Here is an 18,231-nt window from a genome sequence, read left to right on the forward strand (position 1 = left end):
GAAACTTTAACGTAGGAACCTCCGCTCGATACCGAGGCGCGCGGTAACGGAGCCCGAAGGCTCACGGTGACGCCGCTCCTCCTTCCCCGCCGCCAGCGGCTCCGCGCTCCGGGTCCGCTCCCCGTTTCCCAAGCCCCGCGCTGACCCCGCGGGCGCAGGTGCACAACTTTCAGCTCCGGCGCTCGGGGAGGGGCGGGCGGGGCCGCGGGGGCGATGCCGCGGGTCCCTCCTTCCCGGCGCTGCCCCGCGCCCACCGGGGCCGTACCGCGGCCCGGCACCGCCTCCCGCCGCCGCCGCCGCTCCCCCTCTCCCGCAGCACCGCCGCGGTGCGGCAGCGGCCGCCCTCCCTCGTCCCTCCCTCCTCCCTCCCGCAGCCGCGCCCGGCCCGGCCGTGCCCCGCGCCGCGATGCCGCCCCTCCCCGCCGGGGGCACGGCGGGCCCAGGCGGCGGCACCTGCCCGCGGCCCGGCGCCAGGTGAGCCGCCCCGCCCCGCACCGCCACGCCGCCGGAGGGGCCGCGGCCGCGCGCCCTTTATGCCCAACGGCGGCGCGGTGCGCGCTCCCGCCGAGCGGACGGGGCGAGGGGGGGGTGGGGAGCGGGCGCGGGGCCGGGGCGGGGGGGGCGGCAGCGGTCCCGCGGCGGAGGGAACAATGGCAGCGGCGGCTGCGGAGCGGCGTCGGGGCGGGAGGCGGCGGCGTGCGGCCCGCGGGGGGCGGCGGGGCGCAGAGGGCCGGCGGCGGCGGCGGCCGTGGGGGGGGGGGGGCGGCGGGGAGGGGGAGGGGCGGGGGCCGGCGCGCGGGGGAGGGGCGGGGGGGCGGGCGCGTCCACCTGCGCGCGCCGGGGCCCGGGGCGCATGGAGCAGCGCTCGGCGCCGCAGCCAACGCCGTCACCAACAACGCCGCCGCCGCTGCCGCCGCTGCCGCCGCCGGGCGGGCGGGGGGACCCCCGGCCCCTGGCGGCCGCCTCCCGCGCGGGTCCGGCGTCGAGGTGAGTCCCGGCGGCGGGAGCGGCCGAAGGGGGGCGCGAGGCGGGCGGGGGCGCGGAGGAGGGGGCGGCGGGGGAGGAGGAGGAGGAGAAGAAGGGATAGGAGGAGGAGGAGGGGGCTGCGTGCGGCCCGGGGCCGGGGGGTGCAGGGCACGCGGGACGCCGGCGGCCGCGGTCCCCCGCGCGGGTGGCATCGGGCGGCTCTGCAGCTCGTAGGCCCCGCGCCGAGCGGGGCACCGGGAGCGGCCCGGCGGCACTGCCCGCGATCGGGGCCGCCGCATTGTCTGCGCCGCGCTCCGGCCCCGCGGTCGCGGGCGGCGGTCGCCGTCTCCCGGCCCCGGAGCGGCCCGGCCCTGCCCTGCGCCGCGAGCGGCCTCGGCTCCGCGCGTTGGGCTTTGGGGCGGCCGGGCACGGCCGGGAGCACAAAGGCTCCGCCGCGGGTGGGGAGCAGCCGGGCCGGGCTGCGGCAGCGGCCGTTGTCGCATCGCTTCTCCCGAACGCGTCTGACAAAAGGAGCGGAGCCGCGAGCGGATAACAATTATGTAAGCCCGTAGTAGGGTTTGATGTGTGTCAAGTCTGCTCAATAAATCAGCCCGCTCGGTGAATAAATCTGCCACGCGCCAACGCTCTATTATTTTATTTCGTTTCCTTTTGAAGGGATGGAGGCGGCCGTGCCCGGGATGCTGCGGCCGGGCAGGGGCAGCGCGGGGACCGCCGCCGGGCCGGGCGGCGATGGAGCTGAGCGGTGGCGGCGGCCCGTGCGGAGCTGCGCCGATCGGGCTCCGCTCGTGGCGGCGGGGCCGATGAATAATTATTTCGTAAAAGCTCCGAGCGAGGGAAGAAAGCAAGCCTTGCCGGCCCGCGCAGCGTGCGGTACCTTTGTGAGGGGAAAGGCGGGGAAAGGCGGCCGGCCCCGGCGCTGCCCGGCTCGGCCAAATGAATGGAGCCGAACGGGACCCGGCCTGCCCGTCCCTGTGCTGCGCTGCGGGGCCCAGGGGCTTCCCTCCCTCTCCTTTTCTTCTTGTTTGCTGTCGCCTTTTGGAGCAGGGGCTCCCGCTGCCCGTTGGACGGTCGGTTCTGAGTGCTGAAGGTTTCTCTGGGGTATAAAGGAAGGAGAAGGCCACAGTCGTTCTGTTGTAGCTGAGCGCGGTCAGCAGTGTGGTGTGTGGGGCATGTGGTGGGTCCTCCTCTTCGCTGGTGCTGTGTGGGTGGCTTGGTGCGGCTTTTTCCTTTCTGCTTTTGGAAAATGGGGTATGGGATGTGGAACCAGGAGGGAGAAAGTGTCCCCACACAAAGCCCGTGTGGGCTGGCACCCAGCGGCAGGGCAGGAAAGCAGTGGTGCTCCTCCATTGCATTGAGGTGAAAGCAGCCGTGGGCCCTCTGTGCTCATTGCCCTGAGCGATGAATGGTCCCTGTAAACTTTATGCGCTGCTGCAAGCAAATGGAAAGTGGTTTTGTGAAATAATCCATCTCAGAGGGAAGAGTTGTGTGCACGCCAGAGCTCACCCTTGTCCTGTGCAGTGCTGCAGATGTTGCTTCTGTGCTTGGCCCTGAGAGCAGCAAAGTGAATGTCAAACACCATAAGATTACAATTGCTTCTCCATTGTTGATCTGTGAAGGAATTATATATATATATAATATATATATATATTCTCCAATATATATATACTTGGAGAATTAGGAGCAAAATAATATCAGTGAAATCCACCTGTTACATGCAAGGTGCTGCGCTCTCACCTGTCAGCAGGTTGTGCTTTCTGTTGGTGCTGCATCTCTGCACTTCCAACCCCACTGGAGCAAGTTCTCTGTGTTCTGCCAGGTACTGGCTTTGTGGCAGAGCCGGCAGTGAGCCAACATGCTGCCCCGAGCATTGCCTGTCCCAGCAAAGGGCCGACCCTGCCACAGGGGTCAGACTCCAGGTGCCTTCACTGTGCTGGCACTGCTCGTTGTTGTATATTGAGGCTGTTGTTACAATGAGTGTGCTGCAGGCTGTGAGCTGGTTTGAGCATCCGCACTTGGGCATGGCTTCTTTCTGCAGGGTGCATGAGCTCAGGACGAGCTGCCCGGCTGTTGGTGCCCAGTGTTGGCTTTGTGGTTCTGCAGCCGTGGACGTGCAGAGATTTGGAATCCGGAGGAGCTGAGCTGCAGGAGAGGTGGTGCTGGGAGCTGCCGTGTGCAGAGCAGCGCTGATCCCTGCTCCGTAATGAAGGCTCCATGCGGGCGGATGCAGGGTGGCTTTGGTGCAGCAGCGCCGGGTGGATTTTGTTTGCAGTTCAGGGGAATAGCATGTAATCTGTGTAATGCTGCTTTTGTGTGCATCTCTTGCAAATTGACGTCTGGGGAATGGCACGAAGCAAAGGCTCTAGACCAGCGGGTCTCCGATGTTTTTGTAGCAGACCCTTTATATTCAAAGCAGGTGTCACGGAGATCTTTCATTCCAGGCTTTCTTTCATCCCTGGCGTTTGCTAGCTCATGTTAAAACTTTAAATCTCGACAATTCCTCGTTTGCGGGTGTTCCTGTATCCCTCCCAGGCGGGCGATGCAGCGGCCCTGAGCTGGGGCTGTGTCTGTGGGACTGTGGCAGCCCTGCACAGCACGGCTCAGCCCTGAGCCTGGGCAGAGCCCTGACCCTCAGCTGTTAGGAGGGGTTGGTGCTGCAGCACAAGCTCACCCTGCAGTCCTGCTTGGTTTAACAAAGCTCTGGCAACTCTTCTTACAAATGCCCAAATTTGTGATATATCCAAGCTCTTGTCTGGATAGTCTCCCATGATAGAAAATTCTGCTGGCAATTTCCATTCATTGATCATGTTTGTCTCATTTGTCTTTTTTCTTCTTTTTTTTTTTTTTTTTTTTTTTAAATAATTTTTGTGCTGTGCCTTAAGAATGTGGGTGGATGTGAGGTTCCTGGTGGGTCCTTTCCAGTTATTCCACTGTTGTCCTTCAGTATGACCGTGGTATGTCGGTCTGAAAGGCCTGGTGCTGCTCACCTGCTCCATACACCAGACCCTTTCCAACACCTTTCCGAACGGTCGTTGCCATTACCGAGGTCATTGTGTCAGCAGGTGGCTCAGCTCAGTCATCCCTCAGTGCACAGCCCAGTGCATGCTTCTGCTTCCTTGGACCGCGTGGACCGGCCGCTGATTCCCAGCAAGGCAGAGGCTGTGTGCGTGGCACGTAGCTTTGGGGTTGTTGGTGTTCAGCTTTCTGGCTGGATGAGGGGCTTTGGTGCTGAGCTGTAGTGCTGGAGAACTGCGTGTAGGCAGGAGGGGCCCCATGGATTTTGTTCTTTGCACAATGTGCCAGTGAATGGCTCGGGCCTTTGATGGAGAAGAGAAGCTGAGGCTTTATGGAAAAGCCTGTTTATTGGCATTAATTATTTTTTATTAGTTACAGCATCCATAGTCCATTGGCAGTAGAAGAGCCCAGAGTAAGAACATTAAATCTTCAGAAGTTTTTCAAAGCTTGCATTTTTCATAAGAAGCTTGTGAAGCTTCAAATCTAAAGCTTCCAAAGCCTTTTTTTTTTTTTTTTTTACTTTTTTTTTCTTTTTTTTACTTTCTTCAAAAGTGCCACTGAAGCTCTTTTTTAATTTTTAGCATTTTGGCTGAATCTATACGTTTATATATATAAAATAATAACACTTTCCCATCACTGCGTCAGGATTCTCACGCTGTGTGAGCAGGTTGGCGCGGTGGATTGCCATGCCTTAATGTGGAGAGGTGGGTAGAAATTTGGGAAGGGCAGCAGGGGAAGCGTGCCGTTCACCGCCGTTGTTCAGTTCGTGTTGAAGCAAACACAAATCTCGTGTTCCCGCTGCCTCTGCGGGGAGTGCTGGCGGTGATTTCCCATGGTTTGTTTATATCTATCCAAGGATGCCCACTATATCAAAACCACCTGTCCATGTCGCAGCTTGTCCTAGATTCCCTGTGCGTGTGATGTATTGCTTCTGAAACACATCAGGTAGGCGCTGCCAGCTCGCACGGCGGTACGTGGGCTGATGTGGGCAGTGCTGGGGCATTGGACCCTCGCTGGCCCCCAGGGCTGGAAGTAGAGCTGGAGCAGTTGGGTGATCCGTGGAGACGCTGTCAGCTGGAACCTCCTGCAGGACAATAATTTGTCCTAACCCAGTAACCTTCGCTCGCTTAATTGTCGTATTTGTCTGGTTAGCTTATCGCTCGATGGGCAGTATGTGCTGCAGCAAAAACACTTTTCTTTATTGTGCCTGCTCCTTTCTTTAATGTGAACTAATTCCTTGCCAGGTTCTGTCTCCATTTGAGCTGCCCTGTCCCCGTGTTAGCAGTTAACACACAGCCTTTTTGCACTGTGCTTTCAGGTAGTCAGTGGTCTGAAGGAATATATTTTTGGGTTGACTTGAACAGAATGATTGAGAATGTATTGCTGCAGTGGGCAGCCCTGCGTTGGATGTAGGTTTCCCATGGGCTCAGTGTTGGTGTCCAGGTGCAGAAGCTGTGCCAGCTTTGGGATGCAGTGCTTTGTCGCCTCTGTGTGCAGGGTCTGTTCTTAGGCACTGTGTGAGCAGGGTAGCTGTGGACTGTGGTTACCACTGTACGAGGGATGGATGGAATTATTGATTTCTGATTAACACCTTGAGCAAGCATGGTATCCCAGTCCCTCTATCAGGTTTTTTCTCATTCGTAACATCTGTCCTCCCTCCCTCATTTACAACGCTCACCTCTGCATGTACAACGTGTGTGCTCAGATTTCCTCTGGCCAAATGCTGGGTGAGTGCCATCCCCTAAAAGTTGGCTTGGGGTGAATTTGAAGGGGCCATAGGTTCACTTCCAACCTCGGCAGCTGGCTGTGGTGCTGGGAATGAACAGAGGAACAACACACAGTTGTTCCCGTGGGTTGAACCCAGCCCTCAGCACTGTGGGCTGGGGAGTGGATGCCAGTGGCCACTCAGTGCTGGGGTGTTGTACTGTGTGGTGTGGCCGTGGTGCGGGGTGCTCCTCTTCTTTCCTTGCTGTCTGGCGTGTCCCCGCATCTCTCTGTCTCTCCTCAAGCAACTTCTGTGTGCTTCATGGTAATGGGAGTCAAAAGAATTTGTTTGATGTTATTTATTCAAATCTGGAAAGGATGGTTGTGCAAAGACCAAAGAAAAATGGTTTTAGTCTGACAAATGCCAAGGGTTTTTTGTTTTGTTTTTAAAGCCCAAACAAACCCATTGGGATCCTTGGCTGGGCACATAATAGCATGAAATAGACCATTTCTTTCATTCCGCTCCTTAAAAATCTAATTCTTTATGCATTTAAAGTGGGAGTTGAGGCAAAAACAGAGTTTAGCTCTGTTGACCTATATTTATGAGAAGAGAATGCTTGCTAACTACTACAAGAAAATGCGTAGCACTGTTTGCGTACTCCAATAAAATGAATACTCATGCTAAAATTGCTTTTGGGATTCTTCATCTCCTTATGACACACTCGAGCCCTTTCCATCCAGAATCAGTACGCTCGTGCTGTCCATACCACCTGTGTTGGAACTTCCCATCCGCAGCCACGAAGCACCAGTGAGGAACAGGGAGCTCAGAATGAGCAAGGAGCAGAGGTGGCAGTGATAACGTCCCTGGTTTCAGGGTGTAAAGGCAGACCTTTGTTTATATGTATTTTGAAAAATTCAGCTATTTTTATAGTGTTCAATTTAATGGTGATCATGCTGCTTCTTGCATAACTGCGGCACAGATGTTATTTTTTGTAATGTTGCCTGGCTTATTTAAAAGGGAAAGGGAGGAAGGGAATTTATGCTCTTTGGAGATGAATATGTGGAGCCCATTAGTTACAAAAAGTGTGAAGAGCTTGTTACAGCTGAAACTAGCACATCTCTGAAAGGCTGATCTGCCGAGCAGAGCTCTTCAGATAGAGAAGGAGTGTTGTGTCTTCTGGAGTTGTTGTACGTGTTGTCAGGTAGCCTAAAACCAGACCTCACTGAAGTATTTACACTTGTTGTTTGGAATCATAGAGCCATAGAATGGCTTGGGTTGGAAGGGACCTCAAAGGTCATCTAGTGCCAAGTCCTGCGGTGGGCAGGGCTGCCGATGCTGGATAAAGCAGCAGATCAGGCTGCCCAGGGCCCCAGCCAGTTTGACCTTGACCTGCACTACGTTCCACAGGCAGCAAGAAATTAGGTGCAGCCCTCCAGTGTCCTGGTGGAATAGGCAAGGGAATGTCAGGGAGACTCGTTTTGCCCTTTTTAGTGACATTAAAGTTAAAAAAAAAAAAAAAAAAGAAAAAAGGAAAAAAAAAAGAAATGCAAATAAGCGTGGGTGAAAGTGGTAAACGCTGTATTTATATTTAATGACGTTGAATTAATAAGCAAGCTCCTGGTGTTTGGGGTCAGCGCAGTGCTGCTGCTCCATGGCCCACCTCTTGGGGCTGTGTCAGGGAGCCAACCAGCCCAGGGAGAAACAGAGCCCTTCTGGCGTGGCAGAGGAGTGGAATGAGTTATTTAACAACCCTTGTGAGCAGAACAGGTGAACAGTTATAAAAACTGTATGGAGGGAAATCTGATGAGGGTATTTTGGATTGGCTTCTGCCCTGAGGAGCATGTTCCTGTTGGGTTTTTGTTTGGGTGGTGTTGTCCCATTGGCCAGAGGTGCAGCAGGGATGTGGGGCTGGGGCTGGCTCTGAGGGGCAATGCCACGCAGGTGAAGAATCTGGGCCCAAAGCAGAAGGCTCGTGCTGATGCAAGCTGTGTTTACTTTTGAAAATTCAGTTTATTAAACTCAAGGCTGCAGAACTCTGGGGATCAGTGATGCTGTCTGAACATCACCTTATGCACCGCACAAGCAATTTTTCAAAATTACTTTTTTAATTAAAAGTTGTATCGGTTTAATGCGAGTTAAAGGAAAGTTCACAGGCTTAGCAGTGTCTGAAACATGCTGCAGGTTTGGGAAGAACCTTCTCCTGCTTCTCTAAGTTTATCCAAAACAGCAAATGTGTGCACGAAGAGAGCAGAATCTCCTGTGCTGTGCATCCGAGGAGATGCAGCATGGAGGTGTTCATTGATTACCAGTCAGGCTCTGTTCTGATATGCTCTACCATAGCTGCACAGAGCTGAATTGGAATATGGATATAAGGAAAACAAGAAGGGCTTGAGGTGCGGCAGAGGAAAGTCAATGCAGAAGTTATTTAAATGTCAGCTGCCTGGAAGAGATCTGCTCCAAAGCTGCACAGGGAAGTCAGGTCTGGGAAGTCATACCTGAGTGCAAGGAATGGGGAAGGCTGCTCAGCACGGAGCTGCCTGTGTAGGGAATGGATCAGGGAAGAGGAAGGCACGAAGACGCTGCTGGCTCAAAATTATATCTGGCAATTAGTTTTGAGCAATTAATCAGAGAAGCACATGGCTTCTGGACATAGGAAGATGGTGGTTGTAGTTAGTGGGCGATCTAATCCATCTGAAGTGTTATTCATCAGCACAGGCAGTTGTCAGGGACGAGCGATGCTCATCACTGGTCTGTTTATTGCATTCATAATACAGCACGTTGTTTTCTGAATGTATCTGCAGTGAGCACAGGACTCCTGGAGTTTGAATTTCATTGGCTAGATAAAGCCAGGAGGCCCAAGTTATAATTACGTGGTGTTTGTCAACGTCAAGTAGGTTTCAGTTTGCAGGGAGCTTGATTCTGAAATCAGTGTTTGGAGATGAATAGCCTTCTTCTGAATCTCTTCGCCATCCCTGGTGTCACCGTGCACCCATCTCATGTGCTCAGCAGTCACCTCATGTTGGTCTTTTGGTCCTGTTGCAGCAGTGCCACACACTGGGTCACAAAGTCTGGGCTGTGCAGACAGCTTCCCAACTAACTGTCGTGGTGAGAGGGCTGCTTCTCTGCCATCTCACTGAACACACATCGACATGTAGAATTGCATTTGTTTGTATCGGTCGTACATTGTGGTCTCGTGCCACGCTGAGAGCAAACGTGCATTTATTAAAAGCCATCACAGCCGTTGCAGATGCTTTGCTCCTGCAGAGAGGACGAGCGAACAAACAACCCGTGACGAGCGTTATTTGCAGCATTCAATGCTCAGCTGAGTGTGCAGCAGAAGAGCCCATTTCCACCAGGAGGTGATTGGTTGGCTAGAGGTTAGGCTGAGCTGTGCAGGACAGTGTTTGACAAGCAGGCAGGACAGAAGATGGGTCTGGACTCGTGTTTTGAAGCAGTGAACATACGCAAGTTTGCATTTCATATGCAAAGTGTTACTGCGACCATGCTGGCCACAGGCCCCTTCTGTAAGAGTGTGTGGCCCCAGCACAGCTTCAGCTGAAGCCTTTTGGACCAGCCAACTGTTGGGCTCTCGAATAAAGCAGACCCTGCACATTTTGCATTGCATCTTCTTAAGTGCTGAAAAAAAAAAGGCAATGTTTGAAGTTTTGTGAGCAGCAAAATGACATAAAGGAACTATCACACTTAATTAAGAAGTTCTTGCTATTCTTCCGAAGCTTTCTGTTCCAGTAAAAGGTAGAGAGATCTTTCTGAGCATTATTGCTGGTGAGAACTGATTTCCTGTATATATATATTAAAAAAAAAAAAAAAAAAAAAAAGGCCCATTTTTGCAGTTTCTTTTAAAGGCATCTGGGGAGCCAGTTGAACCTAAACTCAGATGGAGCAGAGATATGAGGAACAGTTTCTCTAGCACTTGAACTAGACATTTCTTGAAGGGGATCCTTCCAAGGGTTGGTCTGGGTTGACTGTGGGTGGTATCCAAATCCTCAGAGACGACTGGAAGTTGGATTGAAAACGAGGGGAAAGAACAAGGAGACGAATCCAATGGGGAACGTAGAATTAATGCTTACAGGAAGGAACACACTGTATCTTCTCCCTTAAGCTCACCTGAAAGGAGTGTACTGTCCTCCTTGTGGACTTGTTCTTCTCCTGGTCTCTCCACCTTCTCGTCTCTGTCTCCAGTTTCAAAAGCAGTGTCCCATGCAGGTGATTTTGCTTCTGGTGTCTGAGTTCATATAGAGGATGAGATGGAAACGAGGCAAACTTGGTTCTAACGGTTCTCTTCTAATTCTGCCACATAATGGAGATGAGCAGTGCTTACATAATGTTATCCTGGGATGCTAATAGATTTAATAACCCAGAAAGGTGGGAAGAGGTTCAGAATTATCTATTAGAACTGCATCTAACTAACGAAGTTTACGGGAAGCTCATCTCTTCAAAAGAGGCTCAGATGGTAGACACAAGACTTCTGCATGTGTGCGGAGGAGAAAACAAGATAAAGTTGTCTGTCCTAACCAGCATAAATCTCCCTTTAAAATAAGTTCTTGGTTGCTGTTAGATTATGCCAGTTTTACATGAGCTTCTAGTTAAGCTCTTGTAAAAATGTAAACAACACAGACTTCATCTGATTATTTTTCTCCAAATGCAGATACATACTGTTCTTAGGGATTATAACAGTGTATGTGCCCAGTGAAAACAATCAGTTCATTAATGCTGTTTTGTTAGCCCTTGCCCCCCTCTTGCCATGGTGATAAGGGACCTTAATTAGATCCCAGAACAAATGCTGGTGAGTTCCACAAAAACGAGGAACGTTGGAGGGGGTGGAGAAATACCGAGATGTTGTTAGCAGATGTATGCAAAGAGCTGCATCCTGCAGAGGAGAGGCTGCGTTGTATCGAAAACATTGGTTTTCTCTCCCGGGAGCAGAGCGTGCGCTGGTAGGCTGTGAGCATCTGCGGACGGTACGTGGAATTGGCATTGGCAGCCTCATGTATGTCAGATCGAGCTCCAAGGTGTGGGCACCTGTCCATGTGCCGAGGAAAGCAGTGCCGGCGGAGCGGTAGTCAGGAATTAAAAATACATCCTCTGTGTCCTCTGGGTGCTGGTGATGTTCCCTGATGGGAAGTGGCCACATGGCTGGGCTGACTCATGTGCCCCACTGTGCAAGGAGAAGTGTCCGTGTGGGAGGGAGGAGAATGGCAGCGCTCGTGAGCACGGTGTGTAAATGGGAGGGGGAATTACGATGCAGAACGGCAGAAAGGGACGTTGGCAAACGCTAGCTCAGAAAGAGAGAGGCAGCTCTCTGCTTGGAGCAGATCTCCATGTGAATTCAAAACAGCAAGCACACAAACACAAGCGTTAAAAAAAACTCAAGTGCTGCATTTTTCAGTAAGAAATGTTAGGATCTTCTGCTTATTTTCCGACTGTTGGGTGATCAGGGTGTGCATTCAGGACTTTCTCCGCAGCCATTCGAGGTGGAATATTAACTCTCAGTTAGAATCTCAGTGTTTTATTAACTGCATTTTGACTCTGAAACATGGAGACTGTGGTTGTCAGCTCTCACCCTTCTGTCTGTGGTCACGTATCTACATGCTGCCTATCTAATCGTGTGTCATTCCTTGCAACTTCCTCTACCAGAAACGAAGATCAAGTTGTCTCTTGAGTCTATCGCAGGGAGTATGGTTTCCAAGACATAAGATAGTTTTCTCTAGGCATAGTATTTATGTATTTCTTGTATCAGATTTTCTCTATTGCACTACACACATCTCAGTGCATAGAGGAAGATATTCCAAGTGAGATTTGTTGCATTATGAGACAATGGTGTGCGAAAGGCAACCATATTGTCAAGGACTGTCAGGCCTTACAGTTCCAGAATAGGCTCTCCACCCAGCCACGTGAGTCGGGAACTTTTAAATATGAAAAAAAGTGCAATTCCTTTCATTTTAAAAATACACAACGTGTAACTTTCTGGGAAGCATGCATCAAACTGCTAACATGCAAGTAAATGCATCAAAGGGAGACTCCAAGTAAGATGCTATGTGGTCTGTGGCCTTGGGGTGCAGGGGCTCAGTGGCACACGTTGTTTTTCCTGCAGTGTGTGCAGGAAAGAGAAGCTGTTTGGAGGTTAGCTGGGCGATTGGTTGTGTGGGCACGGGCTGTACGATAAAATGAAACCATTGATTCTCATCTTCCACTGTTTTTGTGTGTTGTTAATAATCATATCCAGGACTTTCATTGGAGGCTAAGAAAATCTCATGTCCAATTCTTGCTGTCTTTTCAAAATCCTGGAGATACATCTTTATTTTTTTTCCATGTTTACCTAGAGAACATGATAGCCTTCGGTATCCAGGACTATCTAGTATTAGCTTGTATCTTGCAAGAACAGAAAACGGGCTTTTTATTGGAGTGGAATGGAAAATGAGGTTGTTCTATTTAAATCTTTCTGTTTCCCTTCACAAGGTGAGGTATAAGATTAAGTAGTATAAGATTAAACAAGAAGACTTCATTATGGTGTAGAGACAACTTCATGGAAAGGAGGTTCAGATAAAAACATACAGCGTGCTTACAGTTAGAACAGCATTACAAAGTAAGATGTAAGGGTAGATGGTGGGAAGAGCCTTGAGTAGTCAGGTGGGTGGGCTGAAGGAATGTGGACAGGTCAGCAGCAGAACTGCTGCCTGCTGTGGGATGGGAGCTCAACATGAATCGTGAAATGCATTTCCCTTCTCCAGAAACTTGTAGTCCTCAAAACCGATGTCAGGTAAGTGTTACTGCAGAATCAGAACGAAGAAATGCTGTGTTAATATTGTTGCAGGTTATGGCATCATAAGCAGTAAATACCCTTAAGACCAGCACTTTGCAGAAGGTGCCCTCAGGAGCCATGGATCTGAGTGTCTGTGGGAGCCTGGTTCCCACAGAACTCAATGGGAAGCCTCGTGGGTCTGGGTCAGTGCTACAAGTGCTACAGGTGAAGCATGAGGATGATGGGGCCAAAATAACTGGATTGGAAGTGGTCTTTAGCAGTGTTAAAGCTGTGTGGATTGCCTCTGTGTTATAAGAACAAGGTGCAACATCTAGTTGTTCTGGGGAGGAAGGCAGAGAATAAGTCTGTTTGATGTTTTAACACTCATTAGAACTCTTATATTCTGTAATTTCAAAGGAATAAGGTGAATGTCTGCATTGTTAATCCACTGTAAGTTAGCAAAACTGGTGCTTTGTAATGCAATGTTTTGATGTTTAATTTCAAATCATTCCTAAGAGTGTAAAGCAAAGGTATAGTTGTAAAAAGAAAGCCCACGATGAGTGCACCTTGGAAGTGCACCTCTCCTGTGTGTTTGGGTACGGTGCTCTTACAGTGATGGCTTGAATGATGGAAAGCTGTGCTGCACGCCAAAACCTTCATTTGAAACAGTGCTCGGCACTGATCTGTGTTATTGCACAAAATCCGTGGTTCACCTCACTGAGGACGTTCATCCACAGAATGGGCTGTTAGCACAGGACACCCACATGCTGGTATCCAAACGGGTGGAAAGAGGTCATGAATTCAGTGACTGGCTGGGTGGAAGCTGCTCTTGGATTGCTGGCGGGCTCCATGAGAGTGGGAAATGCCAACATGCAAAGCACATTGCCCCGTGGCACCTGCCTTGCTGCTGCTGTCCTGGTCTGTGCATGGAAGTCGCGGTGGCTTCCTGGGAGCCTCCACTTTCATCCTTAGTTTGGTTTCCACCTACTTCTGTTAATGATTGTGGAGATGAGCTCCTACTGCCAAGTTTGATTAACCTGTGCATGTTGGGAAGCCAAAACAAACCTGGTAGGACTGCAAAGCACAGGGACCCTGCCTGAACCCCATGACTTCATTGGCAGTGCTCCAAGAGCTGGGCTGCTCACAGGTCTCTCATGAAAAGATACTGGGTTTGCAGGGTATGAGACATCATGGAGACGTGATGATTGTTTTTCTAGCTCAAAGCAGGGGTCAGTTATCTTCCCTGCAGGCAGCTGGCTGTATACATGGGCAGGTATTTTGGTGAGGGGTGGCTGCTCCAGCACTGCCCTCCAGCTGCAGCAAGTGGTGCAGTGTAGCTATGGGTCACACTGCTTGCTGTGTCACAGGAACAGGCTGTACTTGCACAACTGCCATCAAACTGATGAAACTGCATCCTTGCAGAGCAGGAGCTGGGCGAGCTGCTGGACATGGCCTTGCAGGCTGGGAGTTGAGGAAGTTGTTCCCAGCCCTGCAGGGCCACATCCCCACCTGCTGTGCATGCTGCAGAATGTAGCCATTCGTGCACTCCATATTGTGCATTACGGCCCTGCTCTTGTTATGCAGCCACATGGTGCTCATTGTTAGCTTCAGCAAATACTCAGTCAGACCAGTAAACTGTTCAAGGAATTAAATTGGCCAAAAGTGGTAGTGTGAAAGGGAGGAGGAGGGAATAAAAGTGAGAAAGCTTTGTAAAAAGTTTGATTGTAAGCAGTTTATAAGCAGATGTTGGGAGTGTGAGTCTTACTTGGTGTTCTCTGGAAACTTTCTAGTCTGCTTTTCTCTGTTCATGATGATCACAACACCACTTCCAAGTCTGCCACCAACAATCTCCTGTGCACTTTGCTTTATAAAAATTCTTTTTGTGACCTGTAAAAATTTAACCAGGAAACATCACACGTCTGTGTGACTAAACGCTCATCCTTTTTAGCCATGGTGTCTGTTGAAGTGGGGGCTGTGGCTCTGTTGTGTTTAACACCCTTTAATGGCCCTTTGCATCCCTTTCTGCAGAAAGTAGAATGGGGTGAAGGAAGCCCGTGGCCCCGAGCTGTAGGGATGGTGCAGTGCGGGCAGCGCGAGGCACAGAGCTCAGTGTTCCAGCAGAAATGCTCACACGGTCCCATAGTGCCATCCCATGGCTTCCCATAGCTGCTGGGCCCTTCACCTGCTCCTCTCGCACTGGGGGTTCCTTCTCCCCCACCCAAGGAAGGCTAAGTGTGGCTTGCCAATAAATAGGCACTTCACTTGCTAAACTGTGTAGTTGAGCTGAAACGAAGGGCTGGTTGGTCATCCTTGGCAAAGTGAGAGATGTTTCTGGCACGTAGGGGCTGGGACAGGGCCTCTCGTGGAGGTGTTTCTGGGAAACGCAGTCTCATTGCAGTCAGTCCTGTGAGCCAGGAGAATGGTGAAGGAGAATCCCATTCCTGACAGCTTGGGTGCAGCAGAGATTGACCTTATCCCCACATTTACTGGTTAAATTTGACTTGAGTCTTTCCCTTCTTCCTAAGCTCCCCATTATGTTTTTAAATGCATGTATTCTGTACTCTTCCTGTCCTAAAGCTGCATAGCATTGCTGTATATATATACAATGCTGTTTGACACTTGCCATTTCTTTCTCTGCATATGACCTCTGGAACAATTCCAAAGCTCTGGAAAAGAATGAGATTTTCAGTAATGGCTACAGGCATTAAGGGCACAAACATCACAGAGTATCTATGGGATTTATGCTCCTAACTTGCTGTAAGTGCATTTGAAAGTCACATCCAAAATGGACCATTTAGAACAAGATGTGTTGTTAATGTTTTTTTCCTAAAGCAGAAGTGCGGTATAAGTGAACAGGAGAATATAAGGCGATTTAAAATATTATTTTTGCAAAAGAGATTTTAAATACATAATTATTACAAACAACTGAATCTTGGAGAGCTTTTCTAGTCAGGGTTGGAGCTTGGCCTGCCGGTAGTCATCCCACCTGGGAGAAACCAAGGGCCTAAGCTTTCAGGGCAGAACTTTTCTACTCAATTGTTAATCAAGAATTTTATATGTATTCCTACTGAGACAAGAAAATATCCCCAGTTTCCAAGAAATGTTCTAGTACACTGATTGTTAAATGTAAATGAGACCCTGTCATTAAAATCCATAGATTCACAGTGCTAAATGACAAATTGCATTTACCACATTGCTTAATACACCACTCTTTTATTTTAATGTCTTGGAGGTGTGTTACTGCTCGGCAGTGTCTCCTGAGCTTTGCAGGGTTCCAGCTCTGGTTTCTCCCTCCACCATTGGCAGCTTGCTTTCTGCTGGCTGCTGGATCTCCTGGACGATGGAGACTGGCTGTGGCTGTGTGTTCAGGTTCCTCTCTGCCTTTCCTGCCGGGCACCCAAACCATTCTCTCTGATCCACCATGCGTTCCAAAACCGCACCGTTCTGCCCTCCTTCCTTCTTGGTGCCTGACCAAATTTCAGCACTGTATCCGTGTTACAATGCGATGCTCGTTTCTGAAGCCTGTCTTCCGAAGGAAGGTTATTCCTTTGGGGACGATTTTCAGCTTTTTGCCATGTCTGAGCTGCTGGTCCATGGAATCCCTTTGTATGGATGGTGCGAGGCTCTCCTATTAGCAATTGTAGTTACATATTTAAACATATTTCACATAAGTAATTATGCTTTATGGCCTGTAGCCAGACTGACTAATTCTTCTTCCTAGAAGCTCCAGAAAAATCTACATACGTAGAACTTGGTGAAAACTTCCCTTCAGCTCCTCCGCGGCGTTTCCCTGTGGCAAGGCTGTGCTGAGCAAATCCAGGTGGCTCCTGGCAGGCAGATCTCACACCAAGCACTCTGTCCACCTCTGCAGCCTTCAGGCTGCCTGCATGCTGGGCTGGGGGCTTGTTTGGTGCAGGTGGAGCCCCGCACAGTGCTGCAGACACCAGCCCTGCTGCACAGGTGCTGCTTAAGGCGTGGGGCTGTGGTGCCAAGCTCTCCCTTGGCATGGGTAAGGTGCAGAACTCATGGGAGGTCAGAGGGGATTTCTCAGATCTTTTACATCTTGCTATCCTAAGTTAGGTTTAAAATGTGTAGCCATTAAGCAGTAAATGCAACACGTGCAGCTGCAGAGGTCGATTTAACTGGTAGAGCAGCACAAAAGTACACAAAGGACCTATGTAACAAAACCTAATGGGCTTTAGCTTGAGGGCTACCAGAACCCACATCTTCCAGATTCTGCTATTGCTACGTTTCTACAGTTCAACTCTATTTACTTATTGCAATTGAAGCACAATATGTGTACCTATTTAGCCTTTGAGTTTCTCTTCTAACTCCCTCCGTATAAAGCAAGATACAGCATTATTATTAAACTGTTCTTGAGGCTAAATATTGCGAATGCCATTTGTGTCTGCATTTATTAGCAAAGTGGGAAGGGGGAGAAGGGCTAGCTCGTCTGGTTTGCTTGACTTGCATCAAAGATAACTTTGTAAGGGCAAGAGCTTTCAATAAGGGTTTGAAATTGCAGAATGAAAAGGTTCTGGAAATGATTATAAAAATCAGACTGAAATCACTCTGAGAATTGTGGAAGGTGTTTTTTTTTTTGTTTTTTTTTTTTCTGTTTTTTTTTTGCATTTAAATTGGCGTTGAAGTGTAATGAAGACAGTCAGAAATAACCCCTGACGCCCACACAGGGTATATATAGAGACTGTATTTACTCTGCTGTGCAAGCATCTACTGCAAGATGGCACATTAAAATGTGAACAAAACAGCACATCCACGCTCCTGGATGCCGCAGTGCTGTTACAATCTGATAAACAGTTTGAGTGAGGCGTGCGTGCTGTGTGCATGCATTATCTCCCGTAACGCTCCGTGCTGCTGCTCGGCGGCCACCAGCTTTGTGTCTGTGCAGGCTGGGGCTGCCCTCCCTCGTCTCCCTGGGGATTGCTGCACGTTGGCCAAGGCCGGCGGTTTGCTGTGCAGCGCTCCGATTTCCCCACTTCCCACCTTTTTGCACTGGGTGTTCCCCTTGTGCGTGATGGGTTGTGATGGGTATTTGGCAGGGCATGGCATCCTCAGTTTACGTGGTTCTTGATGGTGCTGGTTTGCTCTCCAGCAGCAGTGTTGCGTTGGCACGTTCTGTTCTCTGTTAGGTTTAATCTTTCTCTTTTTCAGCATGATGTTTTTTCTAGTCTTTGTAGATATTTGTATGGCCTTCAGTATGCGTGGTAATCTCTTAATTCAGTTTGTGCCCAGTGTATGGTGGATGAGATGTTAGCTGTAGAGACTCATCTTGAAGGATATACTAACTCTAAATACATCAATGTATTGAATTTGGGAAGTAAGGATAAGCCCATTTGTAAGTGGCCAGCCTCTTCCTGCCCCTGGGCCACTTCACCTCAACAATGTCATATTGCCTACGTTAGCAGGTGGTAATTTAGCTTGAAAAGCTCTTAGAACATCCTGCAGTGAACATTTTTACATTCAAGTGGATGCTGGCTTTCACATTTCCATATTTCTATATACTTCTGCAAGAAGCGTGTTATGGAATTTTTGCATCTGAAGTTAATTACTGGCACTTAGGACATTTTCAGGTAAGTAATCACAAGAAAAGATTTCAGCACGGGCACCCGGTGCTGTGGCTGAGCTGTGCAGAGCTCACTGGGGTGCAGGGGCAGACCAGGCAGCAGGGCATGGTGTGGGCTTTGCAGGGGCTTGGCTGGGTTCTTTGGTTTTAGGCAGTCAAAGCTTTCTGGTCAGCAGATAGCTT

At 50.2% G+C, this 18,231-nt stretch overlaps 1 protein-coding gene across 2 annotated transcripts in view; it reads left to right on the forward strand.

Annotated features, from left to right (window-relative positions):
- Nucleotides 1-388: 388 nt before the first annotated feature.
- NEXMIF (neurite extension and migration factor) overlaps nucleotides 389-18,231 on the forward strand; it is a 121,241-nt gene continuing 103,398 nt past the window's right edge. Inside the window, exon 1 of one of the 2 annotated variants that reach the window (XM_052673152.1) lies at nucleotides 389-474. The gene's annotated coding sequence lies outside the window, so the exon portion shown is untranslated. Of the gene's footprint in view, nucleotides 475-909; nucleotides 988-18,231 lie in introns of those variants that run through there. The other variant, XM_052673151.1, reaches the window with a different exon arrangement.

This window comes from Tympanuchus pallidicinctus, unplaced genomic scaffold (assembly GCF_026119805.1).
Source record: "Tympanuchus pallidicinctus isolate F22 unplaced genomic scaffold, pur_lepc_1.0 scaffold13, whole genome shotgun sequence".
NCBI classification, from domain to species: domain Eukaryota; kingdom Metazoa; phylum Chordata; class Aves; order Galliformes; family Phasianidae; genus Tympanuchus; species Tympanuchus pallidicinctus.